Source organism: Chrysoperla carnea, chromosome X (genome assembly GCF_905475395.1).
Source record: "Chrysoperla carnea chromosome X, inChrCarn1.1, whole genome shotgun sequence".
NCBI classification, from domain to species: Eukaryota; Metazoa; Arthropoda; class Insecta; order Neuroptera; family Chrysopidae; genus Chrysoperla; species Chrysoperla carnea.
Genome location: NC_058342.1, coordinates 30,014,208 through 30,027,892, shown reverse-complemented (window position 1 = coordinate 30,027,892; position 13,685 = coordinate 30,014,208).

Below are 13,685 nucleotides of genomic sequence, written 5' to 3'. Positions count from 1 at the left end.
AAAACAAACTGACTGATAGTTTTTGTGATTTTGCTTAGTTTTAACGATTTCCATCGGAAAATGATAGATTTGAAAATATAATATAAAAAGAATTATTTTGAATGGACCGTCCTGTATAAGTGAGTATGTAACAAATGAATGCACCACCCTGTAAAAATTCTTTGAAAGGAATATATAACACTACACTTTGACCGATACTGAAAACTGATATCATATACATACAACAACAACTTATGAAGTATTTCAGAAGCTTTTTTTTTTGTTCTTTTATTACAAACGGTTGTTATTACTCAATATTTTTTCGATTTATTGATTAGACATTTTTGTTCAAGAATTATCAAAAAGTTAATCAGTAAATGTCAAAAACAATGTCCTGTAAAACACTCCTAGATAATAAGTTATTCCGTATTCGTTTAGGAAAAGTTATCCTTCTGGATATGGTGAGTTGAGTTTGTGAAACAACAACAGACAGGCAATGTTTTTAATTGAAGAACATACAACGCTTTTGAGTTGGCCAAAATCACTTAAATTTTCATAAAATCTTAATAATTTTCAAAATCACTCAATCCAACAAAATTTCAAACTAATATTGTCATCAATAAGCTCAAAATGATCATTGAAATATACCAGAGAAATTTAAATGATCGCATTTCAGGTGGTTATGAGCTCAATCTACAACCTCCTCATTGCCAAATAAATTTAGATTTTTGCCCCAATTTCCTAGCTCAATTTTATGTATTATATAAATACGTATTTCGACTAACAAATAGTCATCATCAGTATGAATTAGCTAATCGTAATTACTCTTATTGTGTATGTTACTCGTTGCTAATTTGGTGGCGAACTGCACATTGATCGAATTGCGCATGATCCTTATACGTAATGATATTCGAGTATTTTTTGACGTTTAAAGTGATAAGTTACAACATCAAACTTAAATTAAAAATTATAAATAAATCTTGAAAGTAAATAATATTTTATTTTCACAATCCAGTACTTATTCTAGAAATTCAACCTTTAATTTGCAATTTTATTAAATCCGAATTTGGAATAGGTCCTTTTTCCAAGTTCATTGTTTCATTACCCAGTTTTTGAATGTAGATGCTTTCATAAGCGTCTATTTCGCTAGAATTGAGTACTGATTTTAAAAATCTTAAGTTTAAGTTAAATGTCTCATATGTTCCTTAAATCTTGTAATAATTTCTCTTCTACTTTGACTTTGTCTTTTAATTTTGGGGCAAAAATCGAAATTTATTTCGAAATATCCTAGAGTCCTCATTTATTATCTTTGATAATATTTATACTTCTCATTTCATATTTCTATCAAAATAGTCAAACAGTGGTTATGGATTCGATTCTCGTGTGTGTGCGATAATATATGATATTCTTATGTCGAACAGCGTGTCGATTAACATAATGTGAATACACTTTTTAAAACGATCCGCTTATGGCGAAAATTGATTTTCATGTAATTTTAACACTACCTGAAGGATAATATTTTAATTTAAAATAGAAAAATAATCATTTGAATTTAATAGTAATTTTCGCATAATTCTAATTTTATTCACTCTATTTGGCTAAAATTAAAATAACTAATGAACCAATCCAAATATTAGTAATTTGTATAAATTATTTATGCTAAGATAAATAATTATTGCCAAATATTAGGGGAAATGATCACACATTTGAATTTGGTACTTACCGTTTAAATTTATAGTAGCCCAAGCAGTTATTTCGATATTAGGTAGCATGTCTAAAAATTTTTTAACAATAACAAGGGAATATAAAAAGTATACTTGTTCGGGAATCGATTCCGCTACCTTTGGAATGCCAGATCAACTAAAAACATTTCGCATATTACCAGACAATATATTCGAATTTTCAATATTTTATTGGGAGTAACATTTTCACATATATTATACAAATGTATAAGTATAAATCCGTAGGGCATTATACATTGATTATAATTGTAAAATGTCTGTTTACAAAATACCATAATGTCAGACCTAACCTAACATTCGCAAACATTGTATTTACTTATGTATATGTCGTAGCCATATCATAATTTTAGCCAGATTATAATATGGCGGCCACATTGTCAAACAATAGGGAATATTCATATATTTTTTTTTACATTTTTAATTCATTGTTTACACCGTTATAACAAATGCTGAAATTAAGTGTAAAAAAAAAAATTTTAAATAGATAATAATTTTGAAATGTTTAAACGCAGTCTTTTTGGCGCTCTCTCTTAATGACGTATTAATATGTGAGCTGTCAATTGGTGACAGTTCAATGTATAATTTACACTTTCAAAAATGAATTTACAACACAGAATTTAAACACGTTATTATTAAGTTTTCTAATAAAAAGCCATAGAATAATATAACTTAATGTAATAACATACAAAATATAAGTAATTAATACCATACAGTATGCCAACAAATCTGACAAGCCACATACTATGACGTCACGTCCGTTTTAAAATTTGAATTTCCGTTTTAGAAATTTGAATTTCTCTCACTGAATTTGAACTTTTATTAATTAATTTTAAATAATTAAAAAGATATTAATTACTAAAATAATGGTTTAGATGAAATGTCCAGCCAATAAAGCTAAAAAATTTGAACCATATTTAAATTTTATGAATGTTCCCTATTGTTTTAGTATATAATTTTGCTTGAACCACTGTGGCTTTAATAAGAATGAAGCCTGTCATTCTCATAGCAAGATACTCCGTCGTTACTGAATCAAGAAATGGCTACGACGAGCTCATTTTGATTATTGAGATTTTGTCCAGGCATGTGACAGGTCAAGCTGTGCATAACCACAGCTTAGCAAGTCGACTGTGGTCGGCTGGAAGTCAAGAGAACGCAACCTTCATAACAAGGGATCTCTGATGATCAGGTAAAGAATGGCCGCCGTTCATTCCTTACCTGACACCCTGCAAGCTTTTGCAGGTACAAATAGCAAGTATGGTGATTTAATCTTCCTCCATACAGACCCTACAAAATAGACCCATCGATTCTGGGACCAATCACGGCGGAAAAGTTGTGGGCATCAAGTGTGGCGCCTGACTAGCCAGATTATAATCTGGCTAAAATTGAATGTTGCTGCGATATATAAACATACTTTAGTTCACCCCATTTCTAGATTTCATTGTGATATATACCATTGAATCGCGACAAGTATGTACACTCATTAATCTGATAGAGAACATTGCTCTCTTAAATCTGGTTGTCCAGTAGATGGGAATGTTGTACGGATTGAAAATTCATTTTCTACATGTGGAAAATTTTGTGGGAACAACATATGTAATTAATTTTTTTTTTAAATAAAATTTGTAATGAAAAATGATTTTGAATAATAATTATAAATTACTAGAGTGATACCCACCCGCTTCGCTGGATTTAAAATTAAAAATTGATAAAGATTGCTCTCGTTTTTCTCCTTTCTATAACACTCGAAATAATGGTAAGAATTGTTTTACACAGGTAAAATATATGTATGGTTTTCTAATTTTTTAAATGCATAATAGTCGTAATTATTCATTGAGTATATCAGAAAAGATGGCAGTGAAATATTTTATATTGACTATTTTTACAGAAATCTGTAATTTATGGTAATGTCAAATTAAATTAATTTTTAAATTAAATCTTTGTAAATTATATCTCATGTGTTATTCTGATATATCAGCTATATTGCAGTACTGTTTCATTAAAAATCATTCGCTAGTTTTAGCGTGAAAGCGTAACAAACAAACTTGCTTACTTTCACATTTATAATGTATATAGATGAAAATTGATTTCAATAATATTAACCTAGAAAATATTTTGGATGATTTGTTTTTCAATTAGAAAATATTTTCACTCCAAACAGAGTCGAATCGAATTGTTTTTCCGGAAATATTAACCAGTCATTTTCTATGGCCATTTTGATCCAAAATTTACGAAAATCGAATTCCTTTTGACGTACGATCAATGATTTGCAAAACATGTAGCCTTCAACTCTTATAATTTTCAATTTCAAAACTGTGGGACCGATATCTCGATAATTATAAATCTAATCGCAATTTAACTGGTACAATCGTTTTTGCGCGGTTCAAATTAGCTTGAAAACGAGTTTTTATCCAAATTCGAGACAAATTTTTTTTTCGAATTTCTTACGATTTTTTTAAGGGGTACCCCTTTGGAAAAATTCGGGGAAATCAAAAAATTTTTTTGTTCCCAATTTTAATGAAAATTATTTTCTAAGGCCATTTTGATCCATAATTTACGAAAATCGTATTCATTTAATCGCCCGACCAATGATTTGTAAAATATTTGGCCTTTAATTCTTATAATTCTAGATATCTTGAAAACGATAAATCTAATCGCATTTTAACTGGCTGGATCGTTTTCGCAGGGTTTAAATTAGGTATAAAACGAGTTTTTATCCAAATTGGAGACAACAATTTTTTTTGGAATTTTTACGATTTTTTTAAGGGGTACCCCTTTGAAAAATTTCGGGAAAATTAAAAAATTTATTTGTTCCACATTTTAATGAAAATCAGTTTTTAAGGCCATTTTGACCCAAAATTTACGAAAATCGTATTCATTTAATCGCCCGACCAATGATTTGTAAAATATTTGGCCTTCAATTCTTATAACTTTCAAGGAATAACGTTCTATTACACAGACCAAGTGTCCTAAAACGGCCCTGTAGTCAATCAAACGATTATCATTATTCCAACAATTAACGATAACTTAAAAATATTTATTTCATTTAAAATAATATTTTGAAAATTAATTTTTTAAATTAATTATATTTAAAAAATTTTCCCAAAAAAAAAAAACAAAAAAAATGTTATTGATAAAGTATTTTTGTGTGAAAAATCACTGATTTTTCAATTAACTTTTTTTTTAAAAAATATATGTAAATACACACCACTATTATTTATTTGTTCACAAAAAAATATCTGTATATAAAGTAATTAAAAATAAAATGTAAACATTGAAAAAAAAACATCTGAACGCCGCACGACCTCCGTATACAGAAAAAAAAGGCTATGTTACACGAGAGGAAGGATAAAATTACTTAATAAAGTACAACAGATTAAATTAAGGGTTGAAAGCTTTTTATCAAATTTCCAACTTGATGATGAATTGTAGCTGAAAAGTATGAATAAGATTTTCCGATATCTGGCAGAATTTTCGTATTACCGAAGATTAAATAAACAAGAGAAAACAAACAATTGACTGAGTTAAATGTTGAAGTACCATGTATAGACAGTGTTGATTACTTTGTCACATTATACATACATACATGTCACACATATATAACTGATGTTCCCATATAATACATTCTATACAATTTGCGCTCTCACGGGTAAACAGTGATGTTTACGAAAAATGTTTCAAACAAAAGTTAAAAATTTTTTTATAAGGAACATTTTTTATATTTAACCTTTTGTTCTATCTCTAACGGTTTAGAAAATGACCCAATTGACCTATGTTTCTTATTTACGAACTTTATCTCACTTTTTACGCTCTGAGCACGCTATAAAAATTTCAGCTTGATATCTCTTTTCGTTTTTGATTAATCGTGATGACAGACGGACGGACGACAGGCGACAGACAGACAGGCAACCGGAAATGGACTAATTAGGTGATTTTAAGAAACACCAAAATTTTGTTCATAGTATCAATATTTTTAAGCGTTACAAACTTGGGACTAAACTTAGTATACCTTGGTATATTTCATATACATGGTATAAATATTTATTTTGATAAAATTCAAAATTTTGTACTTTAACCCTCCTCGCCCTCCCTTAACCTTTACTGTATTACATATGGAGGTAAAAATTATTCATAACTCGAATATTTGACTTCTCCATCTCGTTAAAAAAAAAAAATTTGTTTAAAAACAAAAAATTAATATAATTACCCTCAAAAATTTTCATACCCATTATTTCATTATCCAGTATGGGTTAATTTTGGTCTGGTTGAGGAATTCAATTATTTATTTGAATTTTGTCAATTTTTACATTTTTTGTACTGAGAATATCTAGCAGAAGCATCTGAACAACGATTATTAAAAAGTCGTGACTGTGTCTTTTGTAGTGTATATTCAGTTCACGACCAAAGTAATTTAATAAAAAAAATAAATAATAAAAAAAGTGAAAACAAACATTTGACTGAGTTAATTGTTGAAATACCATGTATAGACAGTGTTGATTACTCTGTCACATTACACATACATACATGTCACACATATAATACTGATATAGCCATATAACACATACTTGTATTTAATTTGCGCTCTTACGGGTAAACAGTGATGTTTACGAAAAAATGTTTCAAACAAATATGTTTATTTTGTTATAAGGAACATTTTTTACCTTTAAACTTTTGTTCCATCTCTAACGATTTACAAGATGAGTCCTACGGACTCAAGACCCAATTGACCCATGATGCTCATTTACGAACTCAACTTTACTTTTTACGCCCTAGGCACGCTATAAAAATTCCACTTTTCGTTTTTGAGTTATCGTGTCGGCAGACGGATTGACAACCGAAAACGGACTTGGTGATTTTATGAACACGTGTACCACAATTTTGTTGGTAACATTTCCAAGCGTTACCAAGTTGGGACTAAACTTAATATACCTTGATATATTTCATATACATGGTATATGACTGACTCGACTTCACTTTTTACGTCCTAAGTACGCTGTAAAATTTCAGCTTGATATCTTTTTTCGTTTTTGAGTTATCGGTTTGACAGACGGACGGACGGACGGACAACCAACAATGGACTAATTAGAAGATTCTATGAACACCTATACCAAAATTTTTTTCGTACCATCAATATTTTTAAGAGTTACAAACTTGGGACTAAACTTAATATACTATGTATATTTCATATATACATGGTATAAAAAGTGAAAATTGACTGAGCTAATTGTTGAAGTACCATGTATAGACAGTATTGAATGCCAGTGCTTGTATTTGTATACCCTTTAAATATGAAACATATGAAGGTATACTAAGTTTAGTCCCAAGTATGTAAAGCTTAAAAATTTTGATGCTACCTACAATATTTTGGTATAGCTCTTCATAAAATCACCTAATTAGTCCAATTTGTATTCATTTGTTTTAATTTCAGCTTACCCTACTATTTTGTAATTCCGCTATTCTAATAATTATTGATACCTTATCATATGCAGAGTATTTATATAATTAACTCTGTTAGTGATTATATTCATTTATTGATACATTTTTAATACGCTATCAATTGATACTAAATAATTTAAGTGGGTAATTAATACTAAGCACGACTTATAAATTCATGATTTACAAATAAAAAATTTTAACTAAATTTTTATGAATTACTTTTTTTTTCTCAATATTTTTAATTGGACGAACGATTACTATAGTTCGTACACTGTTAAAAAAATTACTGGTTCCAAAGAATATATTCTTGTTCTCATAATTCTATATAAATTCATACATGATTGTATACAAATTTTCTTTTTTATGCACTAGCTAATTAAAAATAGTTTGATTACGTGAGTTTGAATTGATCGCTATGTACTGCGAGCTTTTGCTGCTTCAATAGAAGGTAAAACAGCTCGGTTAGAAGAAATAACTTTACAAGACATTGCATATGCGGTAAAAGCAGGTCCAATGTATGGATCTGAGATCGCCGATTAATCCATAGTGAGTAATATAATTATCCGAGTTACTCTGCTGGAATTGTCTCTCTAACTTAAAACGCATTTTTCTTGAAACCACTTTTTTCGAGGTGGTTGACATGATATCTCAAGTCCTACTCTTCCGATTCCTTTGAAATTTGGCAAAAATCTTCTCTGTTGTCTGAACTTTGGATTTCAAAAATTTCAATTTTGAGTATTTTTTTGTCTGAGGTTCAGACGATAGCGACATCTTTACTAATCAACAATTTTTAAAAATTGATACCAAAAACCTAGCTTTTTGTGCGTTTGTTTAACAATTTGTCAATTCTTGTGTAACAAATTAGGCCTGTAGTAAAAAAACAGACCCCAATTTCTGAAGGGTTTGAAAAAAATATATTTTAAAAACTGTAGATTGGTTGAAAAAATCTGGAAAGTTCATAAATCGAAAATAGATAAAGTTATATGAAGATATCAATCACATGTACCATTTGAAAAATAAAAATTATTTATAATTTAAATCTTGCGTGAGCCAAATGCTCATAACGCCAGTACTGACGACTTAAACTTGATTTTTCGACAAATAAACAACTAGTAAGTGTAAAAACTACCACATAGTATAAAACAAAAAATATTATATACAAAAAAAAAGAGAAAACACCTCAGCTTATTATTAAACCAGTGAAGAATATGATAAAAATCTTAAAGAGATATTCACACCATAATATAAATGTTAGGTTATGTAGTTATACACACAAAAACATAACCTATACATATTTTACATACTAATTAAACGTCACATTTAATTAGTATGTGTAATTGACTTTAATGTAATTTATAACGTAAGATTATATTTTATATTATATATACATAAATTTATTGTTGTGTTTATATTTAATTTATACAAAATTGAATATGTTAGATGATGCATACATAGGTTTAACTGTATTTTACAAAACGGTATAATTGTGATCATTTTAAAAAGCGGCGTTTATTATCATTCACTTACTACGCTAATTATGGTATTGATGAGGCACCAACGTTACTCGAAATACCTTGTTCGTTGTTGTAATATTACCAAAGCAACCTATCGCTTAGTTGCCTTCACCCTAACTAAACAAATTGTAAATAAAAATCTACTTCGTTTCATGTACGATGTACTTTTTAAATCATTGTTTATTCAAGATATTTCCAGGTCCCGATCCAGGGAGGGGCGAGTCAGGACAACAAAATGTGGGGTGACAAATCCTTAAAATATGATAGATACAGTAATCTCAATAATCGGGACTCAATAAAACCAGGACTTTTCCGAAAACTGGGATTGTATGGAAAAATCAATTCTGTTAAAAGTTATTTCTTCTAACCGAGCTGTTTTACCTTCTATTGAAGCCGCAAAAGCTCGCAATACATAGCGATAAATTCAAACTCGTTACCAGAAAATTCGAATTTTGAAAAATCCGTTTAAGGCCATATTCTTAAGGATTCAACCTCTAAAAATATGCAAAAAAAATCTGTTTCTTCAGATTTCTAGAGCAGAATACTGCCTTAAATATCTACCATTTTGAAAATTTATAGCTGCTTAAAACAGGCACGGTCAATTTCAAGAAAATTTTTTCAGCTATCAAAAAATTTTCAGTTTCAAAATTCAGTTGGCAATTAAAATATCAGTAATACATTCTGAAATGAAATTGAAAGTGATACATCGAACATGTTGTTGAACAAAGAGCAGTTTTATTGGTATAACAATGAAACAGTCTATGAACAAAAAAATATAATACAGTATATTGTATCTTTTTAAGAGCCATTGTGTTTGTAATATTATTATAAAAAAAAAATTGATTTCAATTAGAAAATATAATATTAATAGAAAATTTTTTTTTATTCAATACATACACATACAATCAAAATCCATTAGAACGACGTTGGGAACAAATTCAATCCAAATATAATAAACATATACCTAATTTCTTAGAAAAAAGACCTTAACCTTTAACTATTAACCTTTGACAATGTGTAGTAAAAGTTAAAATAGTCCGGGTGTCACGTGACTAGTCAAATAGTCAATTAGGCAATTTATGTGACGTAAATGTAATAAAATGCATTTAAAATATCGTAAACTAGGCAATTTGTGTGACGAAAATGTAATAAAATGCTCTTAAAATATCATAAAAGTGTCAACAACCCAAGTTTTTTATGTTTTCTTCTTGGAAAGCACCGTAAAGTAAAGTTTTTTTTGCATAAATAGAATCTGTGATAAATTTTCTTCATGATGAAAACTTTTTTGAACTTTCTCTTTGTTTTACACATAAGAACGTCCGTAAGAACTCTTCTTACTACATATAATATCAATGGCTTACGAAATGGTTCACAAATTTTATATCTATTATCAACATTAGTAAATTAAACAAATGAAAACAAACATATGACTAAGTTAATTGTTGAAATACCATGTATAGACAGTGTTGATTACGAAATCATTTGTTTTTGTACATCATGTAAGTAAAGAAAGATAGTCACTCTTACAATTCTGTTCTATCTCTAACGGTTTACAAGATGTTTACAAGACCCAATTGACCTATGCTCATTTACGAACTTACCTTCACCTTCTGAGCACGCTATAAAAATTTCAGCCTGATATCTCTTTTCATTTTTTTGGACAGGCGGACAGTGGATAGACGGACAGACAATTAGTCGAACGCAGGAAATTTAAGCGTTACAAACTTGGGACTATAATTTAGTATACCTTGACATATTTCATATATACTTGGTATACAAATTTGTTGTGAAGAGTACATAATTTTGGGCTATGATTAAGCCTGTTAGAAACACCTCTATAATTTTTTTAAGACATTGTTTGACAATTAAAAAAAAAAAATAAATTAAATTAATTAAATATTTGAAATAATTAACTTTTGACTAATATATTCATTTGTTTTAAATCTCTCCAATGTCACTTTTTTTTCTCAATAGATAGCAGAAATATTTTATTAATATATAAAAAGTCGCGCTTTTTGTACCCAATGCAATGGATTGGATATAACAATCATAATTGAAAGCTCCGTCAAAGTCGTTATAACTGGTTTTGACTATATTCATAAAAGTTTATTATCCAATATGTACGTTCATACAACATACCTACAATGTAACATAATATATCCATTTAATATTCAAAAAATTTCGATAAAATTATCAACGGTTTCAATATCCATATTATATTTATTATGTTATTTATTTCTCTTTTTAGTACCTGTACCATCACATTTTCAATTATAATTTATATCACACTTAACGAATAAAATAGTTTAGGCGCGATGTTCAGCTATTCGAACCGTGTGTGAGTTTTCTTGGAGACATTTTCATGGTAACGATACACTTCTTTCATTCTAGAATTGTATAAATACATATATAATTGTATGGATTGCATTTATGACTTACATTGCAAATTTAATATTATTGTCTCACAAATAAATAATTATGATAATTTACATTTGAAAAATAATATTTGTGCAATTTGATTTCTTATTTTCACGATTTTTAATGCATTAAGTTTAATTAATTAGTGTTTTTCAATAATTTTAATTTGACATTTTCTATAACATTAACATGTAATGAATTGCAAATTAGTCATAACAGCCTCCTTTAACGCCAATTTTTCACTGGAAGCGCTGGCATCGATTTTATTGTCCCTACCATGACTACGCCCACAACGAATAGATTAATAATGTATTTCTGCCATCTACTGACCAAACAAAAAAACACAAATTTACGAACATATAAATGGGCCTCGCCAAGAAGGAGGGACAGGTAAGACCAGATGCCCTTTATAGAGATTTACAAAAATAGTTCAAAGCACCCACTTGCTTTAAAAAAGTAAAATTCTACTGAAATCATAATTACCGGATGCGTTTAGCATGATATTAGAATCAATCAAGCTACCTAAAAATAAGGAAAACTTTGATTTAGCCATGATAATCCTATGGCTACGAAAATCATAGGTTGGCGCCTAGCCTAATAAACAATTAATTGTTTTATAAAGTAAATAACTGCTAGCTTAGATTATCTATTTATAGGCTTCTAAGTTAGGAAATTTACAGATAAATTTATATCGAGTTTGTAAAAGGTTTTTGAGGTTAACAATTAAAATAGTATGGGCAACTTGGCAAATGAAAGGTAACAGACAAAGATTAAAAAATGACAAATTATTGGAGATAGGTAAAAATAATAAAACTACAAACAATATTTTGTTTCGAAGTTCAATAAATTTGCTACAATTTCAATCCCTAGGTCCCATGGTGATCACACCTTTCCGTTGATAATCAGCTTATCAATTGTTTCGAGGGGCTAAGTACATCTCTTTCATCCATGCTTTACAACAGACTTCACCACTAATAATTTTGTTGAGACGGAGAGAATCGAACCCGCTACCTTAGGTATACTGCGTACAAAATTAGTTACGTTTTAACCAACTAAGGTTGTTCTTGTACATTAATAAAACGTAAAACAAACTTATTTTATTCAGAATACATTTTTGAAAACCCAAATGATTGAATAATAAATCCAGGACAAACTTTTCACAAAGTATGCATTTAAATAATTAGAATAGAGAACAAACAAATTACACTGATTCTCATTTGTTTTAAATCTAAAATAAAAATAAAAATTACATACCTAATCGTTCTAACGATTTTTATAATATAAAATATATTATATTGTTATTCTAAACTGACGACCATTCATTCCAAATATACCAGGTGACCAGTTTTTAACGCTCCACCCAAAAAATAAAAATGGTGAGAGTGAATTTGTATGATCTATTAAGGTGACATGAAAACTACATGTTGAAGTTATACTTTTTAACACTATGAAGTTAGTCGATAAACGAAGTGTCACTGACAATAAACAGGGATAGATATATAATAGATTAAGTATCATCTATGAACAAAAAAGATCGGTCAACTGGAGTATGTATAATTTGTTTACATTACTTATAAATTATTAAATTTGTTATTACAGAAATATTTACCTCCTTTTTTTGCCTGTCAACTTAGGAGATACAGCAACGAACTTTTAAATTTTAAATGGACCGCCATGTTTTTTTTTTGAGATTAGAAGAAGACAAAAATTAGGTGGCGCGTTAAAATCTGGGCACCTTGTATACTTGCTACACATAACAAAAACTAATATTTTCTTTTACGGAAAACTTTTACCATACCCGTAAAACACAATAGAGAGAAAACTTTCACAAAACTCTTAATGTATAAATAAATGCGTTTTAAAGAATAGAATTTACCATTTTTCTAAGTAATAATATAAAAAAATAAAATACATATATAAAAAAAGAAAATCTGGAGAAAACCCTCACGTTACTTCCATATTATTATGGATATTTTTTTCTTTCTACCTGAAAATGAGCAATGAGAAATACATAACATACCACAACTAAAGGTTAGAGTATTAGGAGAACATATGTAAAAACTAACATGTTTGTCTAATAAACTTATTATTAAAATTTATGATTTTATTCCGTTCAAATTATTTGTCTAGCGTGTTTTTTCCTAAGCGGTACATTTTTAGGCCGTGAGTATATTTTTCGTCACACCTAGACATAATAAGCTTGAAAATGAGTGGTGAATCATGGAATTTGATAAAGAAATAAGGAAGATAAGGTTAGGACAGAAAAAAACTTGCTAGAGTCATAATGTATAATAAGGTATTCTTTATTGTCTTTGTTTGAAAATCGATTGAAAATCGACAGTGGAGCTCTTAATCTTTGAAAATTCCACCTACACGAAATGTTTTCTTACCAATCACATTTAAGACGATTTTGACCTGTAGAAAAAATTGTCAACTCCTTTCATAGTTTGTATATGGAAGTAATAAAAAACTATACATATTCTCGCTAGTATCAAATTGTCAAATTGTATTTAGTTTTAAATAGCTTCATTTATTACTAATGTTTTTCTATAGAAAAGCTGATATTTATTTAAAAAGAAAAAGTTTTTCCTTAAGAAAA